This window comes from Dipodomys spectabilis, unplaced genomic scaffold, assembly GCF_019054845.1.
Source record: "Dipodomys spectabilis isolate Male_0828 unplaced genomic scaffold, ASM1905484v1 ptg000218l, whole genome shotgun sequence".
Taxonomy (NCBI): Eukaryota; Metazoa; Chordata; class Mammalia; order Rodentia; family Heteromyidae; genus Dipodomys; species Dipodomys spectabilis.
The window spans coordinates 358,543-385,440 of record NW_024870895.1 but is presented as its reverse complement, the minus strand read 5'-3'; the positions used below and the strand labels follow the sequence as shown (position 1 = coordinate 385,440).

The window sequence follows — 26,898 nt, the reverse complement described above, 5'->3', positions numbered from 1 at the left end:
TTGTAGCATTAACAAATATGTGCCCTCTATCTGTTGGATATGTCTTCACTTTTTTCATAGAATTATGAAAGGTCATTAGTTGATATTAGCCCATTTATTCTTGCTTTTCTTTAGCCACTAATGTTTTCCATTTCAAATGTTTAGAAAACTTTACTGATCCAATGTCATGAATTTTTACATTTACATATTATTAGTTTTTATATCTCACATTTAGTTTGATAATCATTTTTTATTTTAAATTTTTGTATAAGGTTTAAGGTAGTAGTCCAAGATCATTCTTTAAATCTAGAGAAGCAATAGTGCCAATACACCTATTTAAAATTCTATTTTTATTTGATAAAGTTCATGGCATCCTTTTAAAAATCTTAGTTTTGACCATAAAACTAAGAATTTATTTTTAATAAATCTGTTACATTCTTCTGGGTGTCTGTTCTTATAGTAGAGCTATTTTGTCCTCACTACTAAACATGGTAATAAGAAAACAAATCTAGTATGAGGTCTCAAGCTACACCATTTTACAAGATTGTTCTGAATGATCTGTATTCCTTGAACTTACATGTGAGTTTATTGAGCAGGTGGATCAATATCCAATAACACAGTTATCTAGATGTTTGATAGTCACTCATATTTTGCACCTTGTGAAAACACAAGGACCCAGAGATTATATATAGTAAAATGTCTTTAGAGAATGCTTGAAGCCACTAAAATTAATTTAGGAATGAGTTAAAATTTAGATAACACTACAGCATAATATACCTGAATGATAACGACTTGAGAGCTGTACTACAGAGGAGAGTGAGAGGGGACAGAATGATGGACCACATAGGAGCTGTATGCCATTAGTATTTTGTTTCAAAAGACAGAAAGACTACAGAGAAGAGAAGCAGGAAAATAATCAACTGTCCTAAAACACTTTTCTTTTTAATCTACCTAATAGTGTGAGCTGAGAGTCAGAGAAGATTGGAAAAATAAAATAGAAAATAAAGCATTGTATAGACCTCTTACAATGTAAGGAAATTGTAATAGGAATATGATAATTATTTTCCAAAGAAATAAGAGAAAGAATAAGTAAAGTCTAATGGAAAAATGAAGAGAGAAAAGAAGCAAAGTAAAACATTTATCAATAACAAACACAAGGGTTTGAAAGTGGAAAGGCAGTAGAAATATTCTAAATAACAATAAAATTTGCTAAAGTGGATAGTATATGGATCACATTTTATCATATATAATTTTGAAAAATCACTAGTAATGAAAATTTAAAAGTCATAATTTAAAACACTACATTACAACTAGACAGTATAGTGCAGTGCAAAAACCTTGGCCTAGCATATGTGAAACCATGGATCTGACCCCCCAACATTACAAAGTACACACAAAGCACACACACACATACACCCAACCACACACACACACACACCACATACACACATTTAGAATATTGATATTATTATATTAAACCGAGGAATTTATCACAAATAGTAAAAGAAAGTTAATATATGAAATAATAATATTGCTCATACTATATAAAAGTTTAGGAGAAATAAAAGACAATACACTTGGATTCTTATAGATTAAGTAAATTGAAAATTAAGAAATAGAACACATGAGAACCTTTGCAAACATGTTTTAAATAATAAACATTTTGAAACATGTATCATTTTATTTTGACAAAAGATTGAGGTTACTGGTGTTTTAACTCAAGATTTAGAATATGATATCCAGGTGCATGCTCCATATCTTGCTATTGATGGCTATATCTCTAATAATTTCACTATGGATATTTTTAGAATAAGGTCTCATAGTTTCCCAGGCTCTCCTGAATTACAAACCTATTTGCAATTCCTCCTATAGCTAGAAAATGAAGCCACAAATCACCATGCCCAGCTCAAACTTTTTTAAATTCAAGTACAAGAAAGTAAATTTTCAAAATGTGACCAGGTAATGAAGCCTTTCTTAATAAAGTATGTGTTTCTTGAAAATACAGTTAGTATTTGTTACCTGGAAAAATATGTTTAGAACGATAAGAAAATAAATTTATTTAAATTCACCAACCATATAAAATTAAGAAAATAATTTCATATATTCACATGTTAAATATTTTAAAAGCAAAATATATGTGTCTGATTAATGTACATGTGTGAAAATCATGCAATTAAATTAACTAATCCTACAGCTCTGAAAAAAGAATTACCCTAATGAAACAAAAGAAAATAAATAATTAAGTTCAAAATTTGAAATTTAGAAAATAAAATGAAGTGTACTCTTTAGGTGACAAGTAAATGTAAAACTTCTCTATATCAATTTTATAATAAAAATGCATGAACAAAGAAAAAAAAGTGCCCATTGATCAATAGCAATTGCAAAAGCATCAGTAGTTGTATGAGTGTACAAAAAAATCGATGGAGGGGATAACAATGTTCCTCCATAAGGAATGTACTCATTATCTTACTTATGAAAATGTAACCCCTAAGTAAATTACCTTTACAATAAAATTAAATTGAAATTAAAAATAAACCAAAGAATATACCAATTAAGAATTCTTAGATGGAATGCTCTGCCTCCATCAGAAAAAATGACATTGCCCCATATTTTAGGAAATGGAAAACACTTGAAAAAATTATATTGAGTTAAGTAAGCCAGGCCAAAAGAAACATAGGTTCCATAGTTTCCCTTATTTGCAATAACTAGTATTTGTCTGAGTCAAGTAGAAAAGGTCAGATAAGTTGATGTTAGGTGAAATGAACTCCAAGATAAGTATTCAAAATTTTTTTCTTTCATGCGATTATTTCCAACATATTTATAACATTATTTCTTTGTTGTTTTATATGTCCCTCCCCCACGGTATAACCCCTGCTTTCACTGTATTTGCTGTTGGTATAATTTTTGGAGGGGAAGGGAAAAAACAAATAATTTAAATAGGGATACAGGTGGGCCCATTGCAACAATGAGATGTACAAGAGGTTATGTCGAAAAACAAACTTTACAACTTTGGCTGTGGAGGGGCGGAGGATTGGGTGGGGGGGAAGAGGAGGGAATGGGAACGGATGGGAAGTGGAAACAAAGGAGGAGGCAACAATGCTTGATAAGAAATGTACTCATTGTCTTGCCCATGTAATTGTAACCCCTCTGTACAATATTTTAACAATAACAAAAATTCTTAGAACCCATTGGTTAAAAACTTAGTAAAGAACTGCCCCAAGTACACAAGGAATATATTTTGATGATACAATTTAAATACTTAAACTTCAACAGAGAAGCAAAAAGTTTAAAAACTGTTACACAGTAAAGTAATAAATCAGAATGTATTACTATAATAATCATTAGACGAATTTTTAGTGGTAGTCAAATACGTAAGAAATGAGGCAATTTGCCATTCATTTGCACTTAAGAAGTGAGGAAGAATTTTCTAGGTCCTTTTAAATATATCATAAGTTTAACGAAGAAACTATTCTGTCACATCATATGATAATCAGATAAAGATTATATTAGGGCAAAGAACAGATTCTACTATGTTTTTGGATGTTAAGGTATATACTTATTTTGGTGGGGATTTCAACTTCATGTATTGTTCTTGCTAGGCTGGCATCATATCAGTTGTTAATTTTAGGGTAGGGGTTCCCTTTCCACAAGAACATGCACCTGATCTGTCCTTTTAGCCTTCCCATCATCAAAGGCATCAGAGTTGCACTATCTACCATGGCTGGCCTTGATCCTGCAGTCCTTCCAATTTTAGTCTCTAGATAGTGCAAGATGGTGGAAATGATCCAATGCACCCAGCTATAGATTAAGGAAGTCCACTAAAATGTGGCCTGGGTTCTGTTCTCAAGCCTCCTAAGTAGTTAAGAGTACAGTTGGGAGCCCTGGTGCCAAGCAGTAAATATTTTTAAACAATTAGACATACATGACTTAGACTTGTGATTACCTCAGGAAAAGTATAAAACAGCAGTGAAGCACAGAGTACAGGCAGCATTTTAACAAGCTACTCAGAGACTGAATCAGCTTAGCTAGCTACTCAGGAGGCTGAGATCTGAAGATCACTGTTCAAAGCCAGTCCAATCATGACAATACATGTGATTATCTCCAAAAACCATAAGTGGAGTAGTGGCTTAAGTGGTAGACCACTCTCCTTGACCACAGAAGCTTTGGGATAGTGTCTAGACACTATCAAGCCTCAGCAATGAATAATGCATGCATGAGTAATGCACATGCATGTGTGTACACGCACATGTGTGCATGCACACACACACAGAAATGATTATTTCAATGCAGAGTTCTTTATTTTTTTACCTTGCTGTACTTTATTTCCCTGTATTAGTCCACCAATTAACAAAGTCAGCTAAGCACCTATTTACATACAACTCATCATGTTTCTCTAAAGTCTACTCTCTTTTTGGAAGCCTGCTTTTATTTGACATAAAAGTAAATTGTTCAGGAAGTCAAGTAATCTCCCTCAACTCTGTAGTGTTAGCTGATTTTTTAGGCTCTCCCTAGCAATTTGATTCTGTGAAATCCTGCATCAAGCAGCGTATTTCATTCATGAGAAGGGAAGCCTCTGTCAAACAATTAGTAATAGGTTTTTCTCCTCCTGGCAAGCATCTGAGTTTTATTATATTTGTATAATTCATGATGAGTCTGTGAATGCCAAAGACTGCTGTGAAAATAAAAAGACCCTTCTCAGTGATTAGCATTTGTATACCATTCCTAGATATGAAGATGTTTAAATATTACTGAAATTGCTTTGGAATAAATAAAGTTCACCTTGACTATCTTGAGAAAGAAGAATTGGTTTCTCAGCACTTTAGGTAAGAAGTTGAGTGAAAGAAACCAAAGGAAAAATGAGGAACCACTGAATACATATATTCAAATGAAACAAACGAACCCAAAGAAAACACAAATTAATTCAGTACTCAAGAACCTGCAGGAAATGCAAAGATTTATTTAAAAAAATCAGCTATGATAAGCTTATGAAAAACCTGACTATATGGGAGTCTACTGTTGTGAGGATAGTGGTTAAAGCCCAGACTGCACATAAAGATCTGTACACAATGCCAGACACCTGTTATTCTAAATTCCAGGAAGAATAACATCAAGTGGACTGAGCCCATGATCATACACAAGTAGGAAGCCAGATTCTATCTGAAAATTAATCTGGATAATTTAGGGCTGGGGGCATGACAAACTGGTAAGAACACCCATTTAGGAGACACAAGACACTAAATTCAAACTTTAATATTATGGATGTTAAAGAAAAAAGCTATGACTTCAAAGAATTGGAATAATTGTAAGATTTGAGTATTTGTGTGGAGAAAAATCCATTAGAGAGATAGAGTGAACCCATGTTGCAATGCTTTCTACTTAAGTGATAATGTTATGTGGTACTCCAGACATAACAGAGTTACCTTGCAAAAGTAACTGAGCATGGATGTGCATTTGGGTGATGAAAATACTCTATTTACACAGGTATTATTTAAATAGATTTTTTCGGTAGATTGTAGTTTTTGAAATAAGAGCCTGGGTGATATCCCTGAGCATTTTCTCCACATGTGACCACTTAATTTATTTTAAATTAATTAATTAATTAATTAGTTTGATGCTAATACTAGAGCTTGAAGTCAGGGCCTGGCTCTGTCCCAGAATTTGTTATTTTTTTGTTTTAGTTTTCTCAAGGCTAGCATTTCACTGCTTGTACCATAGCTCCATTTCTAGCTTTTGCTGGTTACTTTCAAATCAAAATCTAATGGACTTTTTTTTCTTGGTCTGGTTTCAAACCACAATTCTCAGATTTCTTCTTTCTGATTAGCTAGGATTAAAGCCATGATCCACCAGTGTGGCTTCTACTTTTTCCTCTATACTTATTTAATGCACTTATTTAGATAATTATGTAAAAGGGAGAGTATAGAAGAAAGATGTACATTCATGATATTGTCCTGTCACAAATTCAAGTTAGTAATGTAAATTTCTTCCTAAGACCATACAAAAAAATTCCATAATATAGTGTAAGAGAACTCACTATTGAACAGATGAGCTTTAAGAGCTTTCTAATAGATCCATTATTTATTGTTACTCAACATTAGGAAAAATGTATAATGCAGTAAGTAAAATGGAAGTCCTTTGGAAGACTACTTAAATTCCTTGTTTTTTTAAAGACACTTGTTTTCATCTAAAAAAAATAAGCCTGTCTATTGTCTTCGTGTGATTTTGATGATTGAATATGCTTAATGAAAAGTCAAAATGTATTAGTAGTCCTTTGTTATCAATTCTCACTTTTTCTTTTTGGAGAATATAATGATCAAAGCAATAGTTCAGAATCAGCAAGCAAGAGGTCAGAATCATGCTTCCAGTGCAAGTGGGTCACCAGTAAGTAATCCTCAATACCAGTTTCCACAAAGTTTTCTCACAGATACAATCAGCCTGCCTATTCTAGCTGCTTTCCTAGCCTGTACCTATTCCTTCATTGTACAGGAAAAGTGTGATTCAACTGATTTCAGTCAGATCTGTTACTAGTGCTATCAAGGATTTATATTCGTATGTAGGCTATTAAAAAGGTATTTACTAATTTCAAGTAAATACATAAATTCTATTTCCATCTTTTTTAAAAAAAAATTCTGCTTGTTCTATAAATTGATCAGAGGCATGGATTTTGTGGATAGCTCATCTATGTCTTTCATGGCTCTCATAGATAATATGACTGCTCCATAATTATCCTAATTTATATTGTTTTATATTTTGGGTTGCATCATTTCACTTTCTGCACTGCCATTTCCCAAATCATTTATATAGGAGGCATTATTTCACATTTTCTCATTCCTAGAATAAGTTGCACATGAAGACACCACTGGTCCTCATTTTCAGTCTGTACTTTGAATATGGAGGAACATCTTTCCTCTGCTCTCCATTTATTCCCTAATCTCCAGTTAGAATAATTTCGAATAGTAAAAATGGAAAAAGAAAATAAATCATGGTGAAAAAACATACGCAGAGAATTCACCAGATATTTCTGACCAGGTCAACCAACATGAACTATTAGGGAAATACATGGACACCTCATTTCCACTGTTACTCAATGTATCTGGTTAGGCAATTCTGATGAAGATGAGGAACAAGATGAAAATATGAGGAATGGTAAAAATTGCAAGAAAAAAAATGGAGAAGGATCCAAGCAAATTTCTTCTTTGGGCTGCTGAAAATAACCAGCTTACTACAGTGCAGAGAATACTTTCCAAAAAGGCTACTCATGTGAATACTAGGGATGACGATGAGTATACCCCTCTTCATCGGGAAGCCTACAGTGGACACTTAGACATTGTCCGTGAGTTGGTGGCTCAAGGGGCACATGCAATAACTGTAGATGGCTGGACACCCCTGCACAGTGCATGTACGTGTAATAATACCAGAGTGGCTTCTTTCTTCTTCATGATGCAGATACCAATGCCCAAACTAAAGGCTTCTTGACCCCCTTGCATCTTGCTGCTGGTAATTGAGATAGCAAAAATACACTGGAACTGTTGAACCAATATGTCAAACCAGGTCTGAAGAACCACTTGGAAGAAACTGCATTTGATATTACCAAAAGGATAAGTATGTATCACTACCTCTTTGAAGTTGTGGAAGGCTGTACAAATTGTTCTCCTAAATCCTAATGATTCGGTTAATTTTCTTAAATTTCAAAAATGTCATTAATTCCTTTTTGTCAATACAACATATTTTCACAATCCAAATAACAACAATATCTTATAGTAACAATTCACGGATTCTGTGGATTTCTTCAAAGTGAATTGTCTGCTTTTGATGTCAAAATGTATTCAAGAGTTTTTGTATACATCTATAATGATTTATGCAGAGTTTGTGGTTTTGTTGATCGGAAATAATTTTAACTTATCTGTTGAAATGAGTAGTATAGAAACTAAAGATATTTCCATTGTTTGTCTGAAAAATTATATTTTAAAATATTCTATATTCTATGTTTGTATAGTGTCCATAATCTCTTTTATTCTCTCCTAGATATAATACATTGAATTCTACATTGTTTTATAACATATAGGTTCATTAATGTGTCCTTTCAGATTGCATTCCATACAGAAACAGTTTAAGATTCCTTTTTTCCCCCCCTAGGTCCTTTTAGTATTATATTTCTTTGGGATAAAACGACAATGTTGTCAAATTTCAAAAGTTGTGTAAAGGTTATGCTATGTAAAGGCCTTTCTAAGGTGAAAATTTAATACACTGATGTCAAAGTAACTTTTAATTATATGAATTAGGTGTATTGTTTCACTTGTAATTTTGTAATCAACTTTTTAATAGCTGTTTTTCATTTCTTGCATCTGAAGAATGAAAAATTTTGAATACTTCACAAATTTTCATATCATCCTTGTACAAGTGCCATGTTAATCTCTGTATTGTTGTAATTTTGGTATACAAGCTGCTGAAGAATGTAGTATCCTGCAAATTTTAGTAGTTAATGATGAAATATTTATAAAGGCTTATATGCTTAGGTGCCTATTTGTAACAAGGAAACTTTATTGTTCCTAAAAATGCTATTAATCTTATTTCCCTAAAATTCTGTGAATAGTTGAAAAAAAATGTTGTTCAGTTGATTGCTCACATTTGCAATTTTTTTGTCAATGACTATTTTAAGTCCTTTTCATTTAGAATTTGATCATATTTTCAAGTATTAATAGCTAAGTCCAAATGAGATGGCTTTTTCAAGTACTTATTTATCCAACTGTGTTAGCTCTGTGGAGCCAATGGAGTCAAAGTAAGCCTTGTTTAAGAGCTACTTCTAAACATATGCAGCTGAGATTTTCCCAAATGAGGTCTTACTGGCACAAATGTCTACATGACCCTTTACCCTTCTTCCATGTAGGAACAGACAAACCAGAATATCTTACTCTGACAGCATAGATTGTATTAGTGGAACAAAACTAATCTTAGTTACAAGGGATCATAGAGAGATGAACAGTTCAGCCAGAACTGTTCATACTAGAAGGCATTTTATCAAAATATGATTGTTTATGATACCTACCATTTCAAAAGTAGCTAAAGCCAAGAAAGTGAAAAAATATTCATATTCATGATTACCTAATGTCTTGGCCTGTCTACCTTCCAAACAGGCAGGAACTTACACTACTGCCATTATATCACCAAATATTTTCATAGTTGCAAGAGAAGTCCATATATTTCTCTTCATTATTAGGCCTTAAATTGGTAATGTTTTTTATTATTTTTATTTCTATTATTATTTTTATTGTGAACAAAATGTACAGAGGGGTTACATTACATGGGCAAGATAATGAGTATATTTCTTATCAAGCATTGCAACCTCCTTCTTTGTTTACCCTTCACATCCCTTCCCAGCCTCCCCCCGACCCCCAACCAATCCTCCCCCCCACCAAAGTTGTAAAGTTCGTTTTGGACATGACAACTTGTACTTCTCATTGTTGCACGGGTCCACCAGTATCCTTAAACGACTTGGTTTTCCCCTTCTACTTCACAAATTATACCGACATCAAATATAGTGAAAGCAGGGGTTATAATGTGGGGGAGGGACATACAAAGCAACAAAAAGATAATCTTATAAGTGCATTACAAACAAATGCATGAAAGAAAAAAACCATTTAAATACATATCTTAGGATTCATTTTCCTAACATCACATTATCTGACCTTTTCTGCTTGACTCATACATATACTAGATATTGCAAATAAGAGAAACCATGGGACCTAGCTTTCTTTGGGCCTGGCTTAATTCACTTAATATAATTTTTCCAAGTCTTTCCATTTCCTAACAAATGGGGCAATGCCATTATTTCTGATGGAGGCATAGAATTCCATTGTGTATATATACCACATATTCTTGATCCATTCATCTACTGAGGGGCATCTGGATTGGTTCCAGATCTTAGCTATGGTAAATAATTCTGCAATGAACATAGGTGTGCTGATAGCTATAGTGTGGTCTTGTTTGTAAACATTTGGGTAAATGCCCAAAAGTGAGATTGCTGGGTCATAGGGGAGCTGTGTGTGAAGTTTTTTGAGAACCTCCGTACTGCTTTCCAAAGTGGTTGAACAAGTTTACACTCCCACCAAAAATGCAATAAGATTCCCTTCTGTCCACATCCCCTCCAGCATCTGTTGTTATTACAGTACTTCATTTTTGCCATTCTAACTGGGGTGAGGTAGTATCTCAATGTTGTCTTGATTTGCATTATCACCCTACACCAGAATCAACTCCAAATGGATCAAAGACTTCGGAGTCAAAGCAGACACTCTGAAAACATTACAGGATAGAATAGGAGAAACCCTAGGTCTCCTTGGCTCAGGTCGAAATTTTCTGAATAGAGACCCGGAAACACAACAAATCAAAGAAAGGTTTGACAAATGGGATTGCATGAAGTTGCAGAGCTTCCGCATGGCAAAGGACATAGCTAGCAAGATCAATAGAAAGCCCACGGATTGTGAGAAGATCTTCACTAGCCATACAACGGACAAGGGTCTCATATCTAAAATATACTTGGAACTCAAAAAATTAAATCCCCAACATCAAATACTCAAAGAAACAACTGCCCAATAAATAAGTGGGCTAAAGACTTAAAGAGAAACTTCTCTGAAGAACAAAGAAGAATGGCCAATAGACACATGAAGAAAAGCTCAACCTCCCTAAATTGCTAATGTTTTAACCACAGTGTTTCCTCTTGCGTCCAGGCTGTAAATCTACAAATGGTAAAGCTTTAGGTTTAACTCTACCAAACACTGAGGTAGAGATAATGGAATAATACTTTAAAACAGAGTTGCCTTTGATACCCTAACCACAACAGAACAATGCAAAACATGAGCCTTTTCATTATATTATATATAGTTATATATTTTACATTTTTATGTGATGATTTTATATTTCACACTATGAAAGTTACTAGAATTAATTGATAATTTGACAAATAAATTGATATTTATTCCAATCAATACAATTAGAATATAAATAATTAGGTTTAGAATATATATCAGAATATAAAATGTATCAATGCAATATTTTAGGTACAAACTTGTGATACCTTCTAAGTGTACATGGCCTTCTGAAATCACATAGCAAAAAATGAGTGTTGTTTTCCTCTAATCTAATGGGATTTTATTCTGCTGCTCTGTATATTGTTTTAACTCGCTGGTCCCAAACTGTTTTTCTCCATATTTCTGAAGCATTCCAGTAATTGTTCCCAAATTTTGCTGATATGATGTCTAAAAAATACTTCTCTTCTGTAGGACCCATGGGTCCTAGGATCTCAGGTCCCAGTTACCTGTATCATTAGATAACAGGGGCAAGACTTCTCACCTAGGCCCATGCAACATGCCAACCGAAAGTAATTGAAGAGCTATCTGGTCGTTAATTGGACATAATCAACTCCCAGGCTTTCCTGCATGGTCTGGCTTATATGTCCTGCTCAGCTTTCTCTCTCAAAGCTGGAGCTCTACCCTCTGGGCCACTGCTCCACTTCTGGTTCACTGGTGGTTTATTGTAGATAAGAGTCTCACCGAGTTTCCTGCTCAGCTGGCTTTGAATGGTGATCTCCTGAAGAGGCTTCAAGTGGCTTTTCTCAGGGATTCGCAGAGGAGCCGCTTCACACAAATCCTTAGTCTAAATCTCGAGAGGTACTACAGAAAAACAGAAACAGGAAGATGCTTCTAGTGTGTTCTAGATACTTAAAGTTGGAGACACAAAACACTCATAATGATTAGATCATTTTATAGGCAAAAGGAGCAATGCAGACAGTATGAGGTTCACTCCAGATTTCGGTCCTCTCATCCTGAGACAGTAAATTCTAGCTCAATTCTAAGTGACAGAATTGGCATATCCTGTGGATATTTGCTCCAAAATACTATGACACTCATTTCTCACGTTTGGCCTCAAACCTGTGACCAGAGAAGAAGATGAGGAGAGAAAGCAACTATAATAAACATTGGGTAGTTTACTTATAAATTCAAACCATTGGAATGACCCTGCTAAGAAGTCAGATTGTCCAGATTAAAAAATGAATAAGAAAGGAAAGAAGATGTCAGTAGCTGCTGATTGTAATCCCACCTCCTTAGGATGCTGAGATGGAGAGAATCTTAGCTTGAATCCAGCCAGTGTAGGAAAGTCTATGACACTGTTACTTCTAAGAGATCACAAAAAAAAAAAAAACAGAATTGAGGCTATGACTCAAGCTTCATGTACTACCCTTGAGGAAAAGGAGCTCAGGGACAATGCCTAGGCTCATAGTTCAACCTCAGGACCTGCCCCCTCAAAAAGAGCCTGTACTTCCATGTCATTGTCTATGTATGGATTTATTCCTATAGGTGAAGCTATAGAATAGCTATGATGAATGGCACCAAGTTAGGACATTTGTATTCAATACAATAATTTCGTAACACAGAGACTTCTTTCAAGACAGTGCATGTTCCAGGGAACTCATCACTGTTCCCAGTGTAACCTGAGGGTTTCTCTGCATCCCAGGCCTGCTGGAAGAAGTCTCTCACATTGTGTGGACAGGCAGACAAAAGACCTCACTCCTGTACAGCTTGGTAACAAACAATTCCACCTGAGCCAGTTAGTGAGGATTAATGTGGGTGTGCTCTGAAGGTCAGGAGAAAAGGGTCTCTTTGTACCCCAAGCTATCTCTCTCCCCAGTGCTCTGTTTTAACAAGTTTTCATTTGTGCCACTTTCCATGGCAGATAAAGTTATGTGCACTTATCCTGCTTTTGTGAGACTATGTTTTTGTGTTCAGATAAAGTGCTCAATATAATTCAGGAGTACTTCTGGCAGACAACTAGGGCACTGAATCTAATTAAATGTTTCATTGGAGCAATGATGGGCCTATGATGCCTCTCCTAGGTTTGGGAAATCCAAGTACATGTTGGATATCACAAAGCTTCCTGTCATCTAGGGCTGGTGAAGCTCATCAGGTTTTGAAACCTTTGACCTCTCCTTGTTGGGCCCTGGGTGGCTAGGTTTTGATCACAAGGCCTTTGTGCTGAGCAGGAGCACAGTGCAGAAGCCCAGTGCTTTACCATTTTGTGTAACAACATCACTTCTGGTCTGTGAGTGTGTGTGTTTGTGTGGGTGGGGGGGGTGGGTGTGTGGGCACGCACACACATACATGAGTCCTGGAGCTTGAACTCAGGACCTGAGCACTGTACCTAGTTTCTCTTGTAGAAGGATAGCCTTCTCTCACTGGAGCCACAGAGCCACTTCAGGGTTTTTCCTAATGATATGGTCCTGAGAAATCAAGCCTATGGTTTCATAGATGCAAAACACTCTATCCCTAATGCACTTTCCCAGGCCTCTACCTCAGGTTGTTAGTGTTTTCTGTCTTTTGTTGTTGTTGTCAGTTGTAGGAGTTGAAGTCTGGGCCTGGGTGCTTTCCTTGAGGTCTTCAGCTCAAGTCTTGTGCTCTACCACTTCAGGTTTTCTGGTGGTTCATTGGAGCTAAGTGTCTCAAAGACTTTCCTGCCCAGGCTTGATTTGAACCTTGATCCTCAGATCTCACTTGCCTGAGTAGCTAGGATTACCAGCAGGAGGAAAGCACCCTGCTTCCACTTCAAGTTCTTAGTGGTGAATTGGAGATAATAGTCTCATGGGACCTTTTGTGTCTGGGATATTTTGGAACCCAGATCTTCAGATTTCAGGTTCCTGAGAAGGCAGGATGACAGACCAGCTACTGACCCCTTGGGCTTGGCTTCTGCTGCAAGGGGGTCCATGGTTCCAAGTGGTGAAGTGCTAGCCATGAGCCCTAGAGGTAAGGGTCAGCACCTAGAACCCGAGTTCAAGGTTCATGACAGAAAAAAAGAAAACATTTGTCCGCAGAAGACAACTCACTAGTCTTCAGTAATACATAATTTTGTACTTGCCATGGGAGCATATCTGAGCCTCAATATTCTTGTCTGCATAATCATCTCAGTTGTGGATCCCTCACAAGGGCACGATGTAAGAATGCACCCTGTGAAGGACACAGTACATGTCACTCTTTGCAGGACTCAGCACACAGCATCTTGTGAAACACTTAGCACCCAATGCAGGACTCAGCACACTGCACCCTGTGAAGACTCAGCACATAGCTCTGTTCCACAAGCTGTCATTAAAATTAGGGTGCTTTCATCAATATCACCATTCTTTAAGGAAAATTTCACAAACTATACAAGTTCACATCTAATGGTTTAATGGGGTGGTTTTTTACTTGGGGGAGGTAGACATGGGGCTTGAACTGAAAACATGGGGATAGTGTTCTAATGATATTTGCTCAAGGCTAGAGGTCTATGACTTGGAGCCATATTTTGAAGAGTCTCATAGACATCCTGCCAGGACTGGGGTTTAAACACCCCGAGCAGCTAAGATGACGGGCAAAAGCCAGGATGACATGTGTAACCCATGGAGCTGGGTTGCAGTGGTTTACATGTGCCTAAGTCAGGTTAGGTGGCAGCTGTAAGCACCACACACCTAGCTTGCTCTGTAATGAGGTATTTGAAGTTATGTCCTTCTATAATTGCAGTTAGAACATCCTACCCTTTTTTGGTGGCAGTCCTGGGGCTTGAGTAAGAGCTTATAACCTCTCCCTAAGCATTTGTGCTCAAGGCTAGCACTCAATTGGTTGAAAGATAGCAGAACTTCCTGTTTTTCTATTTATGTGGCACTGAGGAATTGAACACAGGGCTTCATGATTACTAGGTGAGCACTGAACCACCGAGCCCCAGGAGTGAACAAGGTATAAATAGATAGAGATTTCTGTATATAAATATTGTAGACACAAAAAGAGAGATGTCTGCATATTATTAAATTATAGATAATATTAGTACCAATTCTTAGGTATTAAATTATATCTCCATTTAATGATGTGTCCCAGTTAACAATTAATAAAGCATCAATTAATAATTACTCAATATCAGTATTGTTTATCATATATGTACATATATCCATACATATAATTAATATTTCATAGAATGAGACAGATGTCTATATATTATTGAATTATGCATCATGTGTTACTACCAATTATTAGGTATTTAATTATGTCTCCATGTAATTTTTATTCTGTTAATGATTAATAAAATATTAATTAAACTTAATGTACTTCCTATACTTATTGTGTCTAATTTTATCCTAGAATGTTTCACTACTAATTCAATGTTTATCATTTATTGTAGTGACAATTCTTCCACCTATGACATTTTTATCTTTATTACAGCCTATTACATAGCATATAGATTTGCACACAAATTAAACATCCTACCTAACACTGAGAACTTTCACAGAAAAGGAAATTATGTGTCACACTCGGCTTCTTACTCCAAGATTACATTTTTGGCAGTGCTGGAATCTAAACTCACGGCCTAAAAGGCTTATTTCATGAATGGGTTAATGCCAGCACAGCAGCCTCTAGCCAAATCAGCTGCCAGGCAGTCCCCAGTCCCTGACATCCTGCCCCGTATGTTGACTCCAAATTGTGCTTAGTGTATTTATTCATTTTATTTTTTTGTTTTATTCATTTGCAATTTATTTTATTGACTGCTATTATGCATGGAATATTTACAGCATTTATTACATAGGATATAGGTATGCCTATGTATGAAACTTCATACCTGACACCCAGGACTTTTACAGAAAAGGAAAACGTGTCACCATGGGCTTCTTACTGCACAATTCAATTTTTGTGAGTGCTAGCATCTGAACTCACAGCCACAAAGCCCAATTCATGAATGGGTGAGTGTCAGCACACCAGCCTGTGGCATATGGAGCTGACAAGCAGTTCCCAGCGCCTGAGATTAAGCCCCAAGGGTTGACAAAATAAGAACAGACTGACATGCAGAAGGTAGTACACAAATAGATGTAGATATTTATAGAGTGCCAAAGATGGCTATACATTATTTAATTATATAGGCTACATTCCTACCAATTTTGGGGTATTTATTATGCCTCCATGTAATTAATATTATTGTTTTCATACTTAATGAATTATTAATTAAATTAACCATTGTCCCTAAACTATTGCATCCATATAATTAATAGTATTCTCTTAATGTGTCAAAAAATATTCATTAAAATCCATCAGCCTCCTAAAATCAGTCTCTAAATTTATAGTAGTATCATTCAGGAACAACAAATTCAACCTTGACATTAATTTCCATCGGTATTCCTGTGAATAGGAACGAGACTCTTAGGATCTCCCTCCATTGGTAGGGGTCAGGACTGGGCTTTGAACAGAGAGCCTATTTTGCCGTGTTGGCCTATGGCTTCCCTGGAAGACCATCAGACTTCAGCAATGCCAGGTTACAAACATTTTTCAGCTGTGTCATTCAGACCCAGGATGATCACCTTGCCGGGTAGTTTTTTTTTTCTTTCTTGTCAGCCTTTGGGGACCCAGGTTCGGCTGTGTGTCCAGTGGCTGCAACCCAGTGTAGAGTAATCAAAGCTGAGGCAGAATCGCCATGCCCTGAGTTCAAGCCCTGTCCTTGACAAAATAAAAATATACACACACATACAGACAGACAGATACAGACATACATTAAAAATATTTTAAAAATTATGAAGCTCCTTGGCTTGGAATTCAGGCCATTTTTCTGCCAGGCCTGGGATTTGAACTCAGGGTTTTGGTCAATCTGCAGCAATGTGGGGGAAGGGGAAGCTCACCGAGCTGGAAGACAAGAAATTCAGGCCTGATCCCAGGGGCTGAATTCAAGCCCTAGCACTCCAAAAAATAATATTCGTATACATTTTAAATACATGATTTATATTTACATACACATGTTTACTGCATATGGCAGTTAGTGTAGTTATTCATTTTATTTTGTGTTTTATTTATTTATTATATATTTTAGACAGTATGATTACATGTATAACATTTTTTACATCCTATTGCATAGGACACAGATTTGCTTATGTATTATACATCATTCCTTAGACCCAGCACTTTCACTGATAAGGAAAACATATGGGACAATTGGCTTCTTCCACCAGGATTAAGTTTTGGGCAGTTCTGTGATTTGAACTTCGGGCCTAGAAGGCCCACTTCATGAATGGGTCAATGTTAGCACACCAGTCTGATTCAAATGAAGATGTAGGGCAAATTTGAAGACCTGAGTTCAAGCCCTAGGAGTGGTCAGTATATAAACAGATAGATGTGTAGATTCAAGTGTGTGTGTGTGTGTGTGTGTGTGTGTGTGTGTGTGTGTGTATTTACATATGTATATATATCTATAAATAAATTTATACAGAGACAGATAGACATTTATGTAGATTCTAATGTATAATTCTATATAAAGAGTGATGTCCATATCTTATTTTTATATATTTTATTACTACCAATTATTTAGTCTAAAATTATGCCTCCATTAATTAATCACGGTAGGAAACAATAAAGTATTAATTAAATTAATCAATGACCTATATTTATTTCATACAATCTTATACTAGAATGACTAGCTAATTAGTAATTTAATTAGTACATGACAAACATTCTATTATTGTTCCTATAGATAGGAACGAGTTCTCTAGGATCTTCAGCTCTGTAGATGGCAGTCCCAGGATCGACCTCAGGGCCTAGGTTTCTTGGTTGGGCTCAGGCTTCACTGACAGCCCACCAGCCTTCGGCCATGCAAGGTTTCGTACAATTTTCAAGCTGAGTCATTAAGACCCAGGATGGTCACAGTGCTAAGGAAACAAAGGTAAAACTGTTGTGTAAAATTTCCTGGTTTTTCCTCTTCCATCTTGGTTGGTTTGTTATTTTTGCCAAAGCTGGGAGTTGAACTCTGGTCCTAGGATCCCTGGATCATCTGTGCGTGTAAAAGCTGCACCCCAGCCTAGGGTAATCAAGGCTGAGGCAGAGTTGTGATGACCTGAATTCAAGCCCCATGCCTGCACCACCAATAAAGTTAAGATCCTGGCTAGGAATTTGGGCCATTTTATCTGCCAGACCTGGGATTTGAACTCAGGGAATGGTTAACTCTATTTTGCTCTGGGTGAAGTGGAAGCTAACCTCCTGGAAGAAAAAAATTCAGGAGCATTTCCCAGGGTGTGAATTCAAAAATAATATTTATATACATGTATAATGTGTATCATATATATGTATTTGCATAGATATTACATATTGTACCTAGGACACAATATTTCCACACAAAGGAAAACAAGACAATATTGGCTTCTTACTCACCTATTGACTTCGGCACTGCTGGGATTTGAACTCAGGGCATAGAATGCCCAATTAATCAAGGTGTCATTGTAAGCACAGCAGTCTCAAACAAATTCACTGCCAGGCAGTTCCCAGGACCTGAGTTCTAGCCCCAGGAGTGGCCAATATACAAATAGGTAGATTTGTAAATTGCTGCAAATAAATATATATATGTATATATTTAGAGGGAGATGTATATGTATATATATATATATATATATATATATATATATGTATGTATTCCACTGTATAAACATATAAATATATTGATAGAATGTGAGATGTCTGTATATTATTAAATTACATGTAATATATTACTAATAATTATTAGGTATTAAATTATTGTTAAATTACTAGGTATTAGGTATTAAATTATGCCTCAATTTAATGATGTATCATGGATTAAGGCACAATAAAGTGCTACCTTGTGTAAAAGGATCTCAGGCACAATGTCCAGGCTCATAGTTCAAGTCTCAGGACCTGCACCAAAAATAAAAAAGAGCCAGTAACTCCATGTGTCTATGTATGTATGCATGTATTTCTATCGGTGAACATACAGTCGTTATGAAGAAAGGAAAACAACTAAGATATTTGCTTTGAATAGAATGATGTCATAGAACAGAGAGTGCTTTCATGACAGTGCATGATCCTGGTCAAAAAAAATTAAGACCCAGGCATGGAATTTGCACCATTTTTCTGGCAGGCCTGGGATTTCAATTCAGGGTATGATTAACTCTCTGGCACTGTGGGGAAGGGGAAACTCACCGAGGTGGAAGACAAGAATTTCAGACCAGTCTCCAGGGACGGAATTCAAGCCCCAGCATTGTTAAAAATAATATTCATACATGAGATCTATTTACGTACATGGGTTTACTCCATATGACATTTGTTACCCTTATTTATTTTTATTTATTTTATTTAATATTATTACATATATAACATTTATTTCATTTATTACATCTTATCACATGGATTTATTTGCATATGGATTAGACATCATATTGAGATCCAGGACTTTCACCAAGAAGGGAAATAAATGTGTCAAAATTGGCTTCTGACTCCACATATAAACTTTTGGCCATGCTGGGACTTGAACTCACAGCCCACAATGCCCAATTCATGAATGGGTCAGTTGTAAAACAAAAGCCTTTGGCAAACAGAGCTGCCAGTCAGTTCTTAGGACCTTCAATGAAGCAATAGCATTGGTGGATACATAGATAGATAGACAGATAGATAGATAGATAGATAGATAGATAGATAGATAGATAGATAGATAGATAGATAGATAGATAGATAGATAGATAGATAGATAGATAGATAGATAGATAGACAGATAAATAGATAGATAGACAGACAGACAGATGTGTAGTTTGCTATATATATGAGAGAGAGAGACAATGTAAGGATATTAAATTATATATATTATGAATTATTAGTTATTGAATTATGCTTCCACTTAATGAAGTATCATGGTTGAATACTTATTAAAGCATTAATGTAAAAGTAGTCACTATTCCTTAATTAGGAGAATCATACCATTGTGCTAGAATGGAAGACATAATCCAATAGTTTTTGTGTGGCATTCTATAAGAGAATCATGAAATAACTGCAAATTTAATAGTTACTTTTATAACATTACAGTAAGCATTCCTATAGATAGGAATGATTTTCTCAAGATCTCCGGCCATTTGTAGGTGGCAGTCCTGGCATTTGAACTACAGACCTGGGTAGTTTACTTTGAAATTCAAACCATTAGAATGACACTGTGAAGATTTGAGATTGTCACGATGAAAGAAAAGTATGAGAAGAAAGAAACTCAGGTGTCAGCAGATCCTGCCTGTAATCCTAGCTCTTCAGGAGGCTGAGAGGTAGGGAATGCCGGTTTGAATTCAGCCAGGACAGGAAAGTCCACCACATTCTCATTTCTGAGGGACCACAGGAATACAAAATCTCCATGAGTGGGGCTATGGCTCAAGGGCAGAACACTATCTTTGAGCAAAAGTAGCTCAGGGACAGTGCCTAGGCTCATAGTACAACACCCGCAACAGCCAAAAAAAAAAAAGCCAGTAACTCTATGTGTCCCCATGTATGTATGCATATATTTCTATCAGTGAAGGTCCAGAGTCCCTATGATGAAAGGCATCCAGCTAGGAAATTTGCTTTGAATAGAATTATTTCATAACACAGAAAGTGCTTTCAAGACAGTTCATGTTCCGGGGCTCCCTTTGCTGTTCCCCATTTTATCCTGAGGTTTTCTCCTCACCAGGGACTGCTGGAGGAAGTCTGCCTCATTGTTGGAACAGGCAGACAAATGCCCTCACTCCTGTACTGCTGTGTAACAAAAAACTCCATCGAGGCCAATTAGTGAGGAGGAGTGTGGGCTGGCTCTGAAGGCCAGGAGAAAAAGGCCTCTTTGTACCCCCAAGCTATCTCTCTCTCCAGTGCTGTTTTGACAGGAAGTCTTTATTTGTGCCACCTCCCATGATAGGCCAAGTTCCCTGCACTTATCCTGTCTTTGTTAGACTATGTTCTAGTTTTAAAATAACCTGCTACAATTAATTCAAGGGTCCTTCTTGCAGACAACTACGTAGCTGAACCTAATGAAATGACTCATTATTGGCAATGGTGCCTCCCTAGGTTCCTGGAAGACTGCTAAATCTAAGCACATGTGTAATATCACAATGCTTCCTGTCATCTAGGGCTGGTGAAGCTCATCAGATTTTGAAACCTTTGACCTCTCCTAGTTGGGCCCTGGGTGGCTGTGTTTCAGGGTTGAACACAGGACCTGGGTGCTTACCATGAGCTCAGAACAGAAGCTCAGTGCTTTACCATTTGGTGTCACAGCTTCACTTCTGGCATCAGTGTGTGTGTGTGTGTGTGTGTGTGTGTGTGTGTGTGTGTGTGTGTGTGTGTACATGTATGTGTGTTCATTCACTTGTCCTCGAGCTTGAACTCAGAACCTGAGCACAGTACTTGAGTTTCTCCTGTACAAGGATAGCATTCTACCACTTGAGCCACACAGCCACTTCAGGCGTTTTGCTAGTGATGCGGTACTAAGGAATCAAACCCAGGGATTCATACATGCAAAACACTCTACCCATAAGACACATTCTCAGTACGCCACTGCAGGTTTCTTTTTTTCTTTTCTTGGAAGTTGGAAGAACTGAAATCTAGGCCTGGGTGCTGTCCTTGAGCTCTTCAGCTGAAGGGAATTGCTTGAGCTACAGTACCACTTCTGGTTTTTGGTGGGTCACTGGAGAGAAGCGTCTCAAGGAATTTTCTGCCCAGGCTGGTTTTGGACCCGTGATCCTCAGCTCTCTGCCACCTGAGTAGCTTGTACAACAGGCGGGAGGCTTCCACTTCAAGTTTCTAAATGGTGAATAGGAGATAAAAGTCTCATGGGACCATTTGTGTCTAGGATAGTTTTGAACCCAGATCGTCAGATCTCAGCTTCCTGAGTAGGCAGGATGACAGTCCTTAGCTACTGTACGCCTAGACCCTAACATTCTGTTGTAAGGTGTTCCTTGGCTTCACGTGGTAGGACACTAGCCATGATCCCAACAGGTAAGTGTCAGTGGCTAGGTCCTGAGTTCAAGGTTCATGACTGAGAAACTTAAACCAAAAAATTGTCTGCAGGAGACAAATCACTAGAGATAGGTACATACATAATTTTGGCCCTGACAGGGGCAAATCATCATCTTACTTGTGGAGCTCTTACAAGAACCAGATGAAAAAATGCACCGCGTGAATGACTCAACACACAACATCTCATGAAGGACTGATCACATAGCTGTATCCCACATGCTGTCATTAAATTAAGGTGCTTTCATCAGTATCACCATTCTTTCAGAAACACCTCACAAACAGTCCAAATTTAGATTTTAGAGGGATGGGGTTTTGGGGGGAGGGCATCAGCCATGGACTTGCACTGACAGTTTGGGGGTACTGTCCTAAGATTCTTTGCTCAAGACTAGAGCTCTACCACTTTGAGCCACAACTCAGAGTTTCAAAGACATCCTGACAGGGCCTGGTTTTAAACCCACCAGTGTCAGATCTCAGTCCCTGAGTATCTTGGATGACAGGGGTAAGTAAGCCAGCAGCATCTGGTTCTGTGGAGATGGGTTGCAGTGGTTCACCTCTGGCTAAGTCATGTTAGACGGCAGCTGTCAGCACTAGACTCCCTCCTTGCTCTGTGATGAGGTATTTGCAGCCCTATTCTTATATAGTTGCAGTCAGAACATTCTATATTTTCCTTTTTATTTTTTGTTTTGGTGCCAGTCATGGGTCTTGAGGAAGGGTCTAGACACAGTCCCTAATCTTTTATACTCAAAGTTAATGCTCAACTGTTTGAGCGACAGCACAACTTCTGGATTTTCCTATGCACACAGTAGTGAGGAATCGAAACAAGGGCTTTGTACGTACTAGGCGAGCACTCTATCACTCAGCCCCATTAGTGACAAGTATATAAAAAGATAAATGTTTAGACTTGTAGATAGATAGATAGATAGATAGATAGATAGATAGATAGATAGATGGATAGATGTATATAACGTGAGATGTCTCTATATTATGAAATTGCATATACAATATTACTACCAATTATTGGCAATTAAATTATTCCTTCCTTTTTTAAGCATCATGATTGAATACATAATAAAATATTAATTTAAAATTATTCGAAGTTGTATAATTGTGTATAATTTTATAATATAATCGTACACTAACTACTAAGGTAATTGTTACTTTTACAAAATTCCCTTCACACAGATGTATATTGGAAATTGTTTCTTAGAATCTCCTGCCATCCCGGCAGTCCAGGATTCGATTTCCAGGCTTAAGTTGCCAGTTTCGGCTTGGCTTCCCTAATAGTCATCCAAATATCAGCAATGTAAGGTCATTTACACTTTCTGGGCATTGTCATTTAGACCCAGGATGGTCAAAATGCAAAGAAAAAAAAAGTAAAACCACCTCCTTGAACTTCTCAGTTTTACCCTTCTCGTTTTTATTTTTATTTTTGCCAGCCCCGAAATTTGAACTCGGAACCTAGGATGCAAGGATCGGCTGTGGCAGAGATACCAAGACCTGAGTTCAAGCCCGGTTCTTGGCCGAAAACATCATCATCATCATCATCATCATCATCATCATCATCATCATCATCATCATCATCATCATCATCATCATCATGGCTTGGAATTTGCCCCATTTTTCTGGCAGGCCTGGGATTTAAACTCAGGGTCTGGGGAATTCTGAGGCACTATGGGTGAAGGGGAAGATCACCGTCCTCGAAGACAAGCAATTCAGACAAGTTCCCAGGGCCTGAATTGAAGCCCCAGCACTATAAAATATAATAGTCATATATTAGATCTATGTCATATGGGTTTACTCCATATGATATTTATTACCCTTATTTATTTAGTATTATTGTACATACAACATTTATTTTATTACATCATATCACATATACTGAGACCCAGGACTTTCACAGAGAAGGAAAAAATTTGTCAAAATTGACTTCTTACTCCATGAATAAATTTTTGGCCATGCGGGGATTTCAAATCACAGCCTACAATGCCCAATTCATAAATGGGGTCACAGTCTTAGCACACCAGCCTCCAGCAAACTGAGCTGCCAGGAAGTTCTGAGGACCTATAATCAAGCCACAGTAGTGCCCAATATATATATATATGTACATATATATACATGTGTATATATATATACATGTATATATATATATATGTGTGTGTGTGTGTAAATATACAGAGGGAATATTATATTATTAAGTTATATATATAATTACCAATTATTAGTTATTAAACTATGCCTCCATTTAATGAAGAATCATCATTGAATGCTTACAAAAGCATTAATAAAATATCAGTGAATATCCTTAATCATACTATGGTGCTAGAATGGAAGATATAAATTCAATAATTTTTGTGTGGCATTCTAAAATAGAATCATGAATTAATTTCAAATTTACTTATTACTTTTATAACATTCCATTAGCATTCAAATGAATAGGAAGGAGCTTGCAGTATCTCCCTCTATTTGTGGGTGCCAGTCCTAGCATTCGAATTCCAGGCCTGGGAAGTTTTCTTGGAATGCAAACCATTGGAATGACACCATTAAGATTTTAGATTGTCACGAAAAAAAAGAACAACAAGAAGAAAAGTAAGCCAGGTTGTCAGTGGTTCCTCCCTGTGATCCTAGCTCCTCAGAAGGCTGAGATGCCAATTTGAATGCAGCCTGGGCAGGAAATTCCGCGACCCTTGTATTTCTTAAGAGATCACAGGAAAACAAAAGAAATAAACAAACAAAATCCCTGAATGGTTCAAGTTGCAGAGCACTACCATTGAGCAAAAGGAGCTCAGCGACAGGGCCTGGATGATGGGCTTTCGGCAGGTTGCCCATGCCCAGCCCCCCAACCTGGGCAAGCTGGAAGAAGCCCTCAGAGAGTACTAAGTCTGCAGCTTGAACAAAGCATCCTTCCCTGCAATTTAAGAACTGAAGCCACGAAGGCTTTGCCTGGGCTGGTGTGTGCAACTGGTGTTGAGGAACCTATGCAACTCTATTTTACTGAAGACCCCAACTCAGTTCTGCCACCCTTGACCTATTCCAGCCACAGACAGTCCTGGGAACACTAGATGCCAGGATGTGGAGATATCTGAAATAGCATTGCACAGACAATTTGGGGAAACACATGGTGTTTGCTTAAGGCAGGATGTCAAGGTATCAGAAACTCCAGAACAGCCCCTTCTGGGGTCTGGTGACCATTATCTAAACCAGACATCCTGCAGTTTAGCACATATCCTCTTGAGACTTCCCTGTGGTACAAGCCAACCAGTTTTAAGTATGTCAGCCCCCTTGATCTAACCAACAACTGGTTTCTGGTCCTTTCCCACTTTGTAGTTCACCAATCATAATATAGAATTGTTTTTATGATTTTCCCACAGTGTCTAGTGATTTGTTAGAAGACGCTATGGTGTATGCAAAGTCCCTGCCTTCCCTAAAAAGTGTATAAAAGGTGCTGTAAACCTCGGTTGCTGCTATGGAAGTCTGAGGGGACCAAGCTTGAGCTTGCAATAAAGACTACTTTGCTTTTACATTGGTGGTGGCCTCTGGTGGTCTTTTGGTTAAGGATTTCTGAATTCAGCTTTACAGTGTGTGCAATGGGTGCATTATGTTCTGGCTGAGATGTCCCATCAGAACACCTAGCAGCCAGCCACTGCCTCCAGGGAAACCACAGTTCCTAGGCTGTAGGAGTTGTTGAAGCTTGTGTCTCCATTTCCTCTATCTTCCTGTAGGATGTTAGCCTAGACCTCTGGGGCCTGGTGGCCATCACTCATTCATTATTCCTTATTGCAGAGTCTCAGGATGGTCCCAAATCCTGACAAAGATAGGAAACAGTCAGCGATTTCTGTGCCAAAAGGGGTAATCCAATAAATCCCACCGTCATAGCTTCTTTTAGAAATGAGCCTTGATCTGCGAATGTGTCTTACTGGTACAGTGCTTACTTAGCACACACAAAGCCCTGAGTTCGATTTTTCACTACCACAGAAAGAGAAAAAGCCAAAAGAGACACTGTGCTTAAGTGATAAAAGAGCTAGTGTTGAAAAAAAGCAGCTCAGGAACATGCCCAGACCCTGAGTTCAAGCCCCAAGATTGACCAAAAAAAAAGTCAGCAGAGTGAGACATATTCTTCTGGGACTCAGAGGAGGGCCGTTATGGGTATGAGGTAGAGGTCAGGCGCTGGGGGCTCACCCATGTAATCTTAACTACTGAGGAGGCTGAGATCTGAGGATGCCAATTTTGTGCAGGAACGGATATATGAGGCTCTTTTCTCCAATTAAACCCCAAAAGCAAGAAGTAGAGCTGAGGTTCAAGTAGTACAGTGTTAGTCTTGAGCACAAAAGCTCAGGGATAGCGTCCAGGCCATGAATTCAAACCCCACGACTGGCATGCGTGTTTGTGCGCATGCACATGCGTGGGTGCACATTCACGCATGCGCACGCACACACACACAAACACACACACACACACACACACACACAGATACCACCACCACCACCACCACCACAATAGAGCAATTTCCAGTCAGCCTGCACAAGTTCAATCTGTAGGAACTCAATATATTTTTAAAAGGGGGAGAAGGGAAGGAAAGGCTTGCTCCAGGAGGTGATATAACCAGTGCCAAAATTCCACAGGAGCTCTAAGATGTGGAACAAAACAGAGAGCCTCAGGCAATAAGTACAGCGTGGGCAAAGGTCCTGAGGTGTGTTGTAGAGCTGGTAGTGTGGGTGGAATATAGGTTCTGTGACTTCAGACAAGTCTGGCAGAACACTCAAGTCTGGGACAAGATTTACACTTGAGTCACAGTTAGGGCAGAATGTTGTCCAGGGGAAGATTAGCATGTCTTTTCACCAAGGACCCCAGCCATTTTCTTTGACCAGAAGCCTATTTTCCACAGCTCCTGACCTTCAGGCCTCCTTTGCATGGAGGAGTCAGGGCAAATGCAAGGAAGAATGCTTGCTTAAGAAAAGCTTCTAGCCCAGTGTCACCTGTGGCTTAACCCCTGTAAATCCTAGCTACTCAGGACACTGAGATCAGAGATCATGGATCAAAGCCAGCTTAGGGGAGGAAAGTTAGTGAGACTTTTTTGGGGATGAACTACTAAAAGCCAGAAATGGAGCTGTGGCTCAAGTGGTAGATT

The 26,898-nt window shown here is 37.7% G+C and overlaps 1 pseudogene; it reads right to left on the bottom strand.

Moving 5' to 3' along the window:
- Nucleotides 1-8,331: 8,331 nt before the first annotated feature.
- LOC122122918 lies at nt 8,332-8,431 on the bottom strand (annotated as a pseudogene).
- Between the last annotated feature and the right edge of the window lie 18,467 nt (nt 8,432-26,898).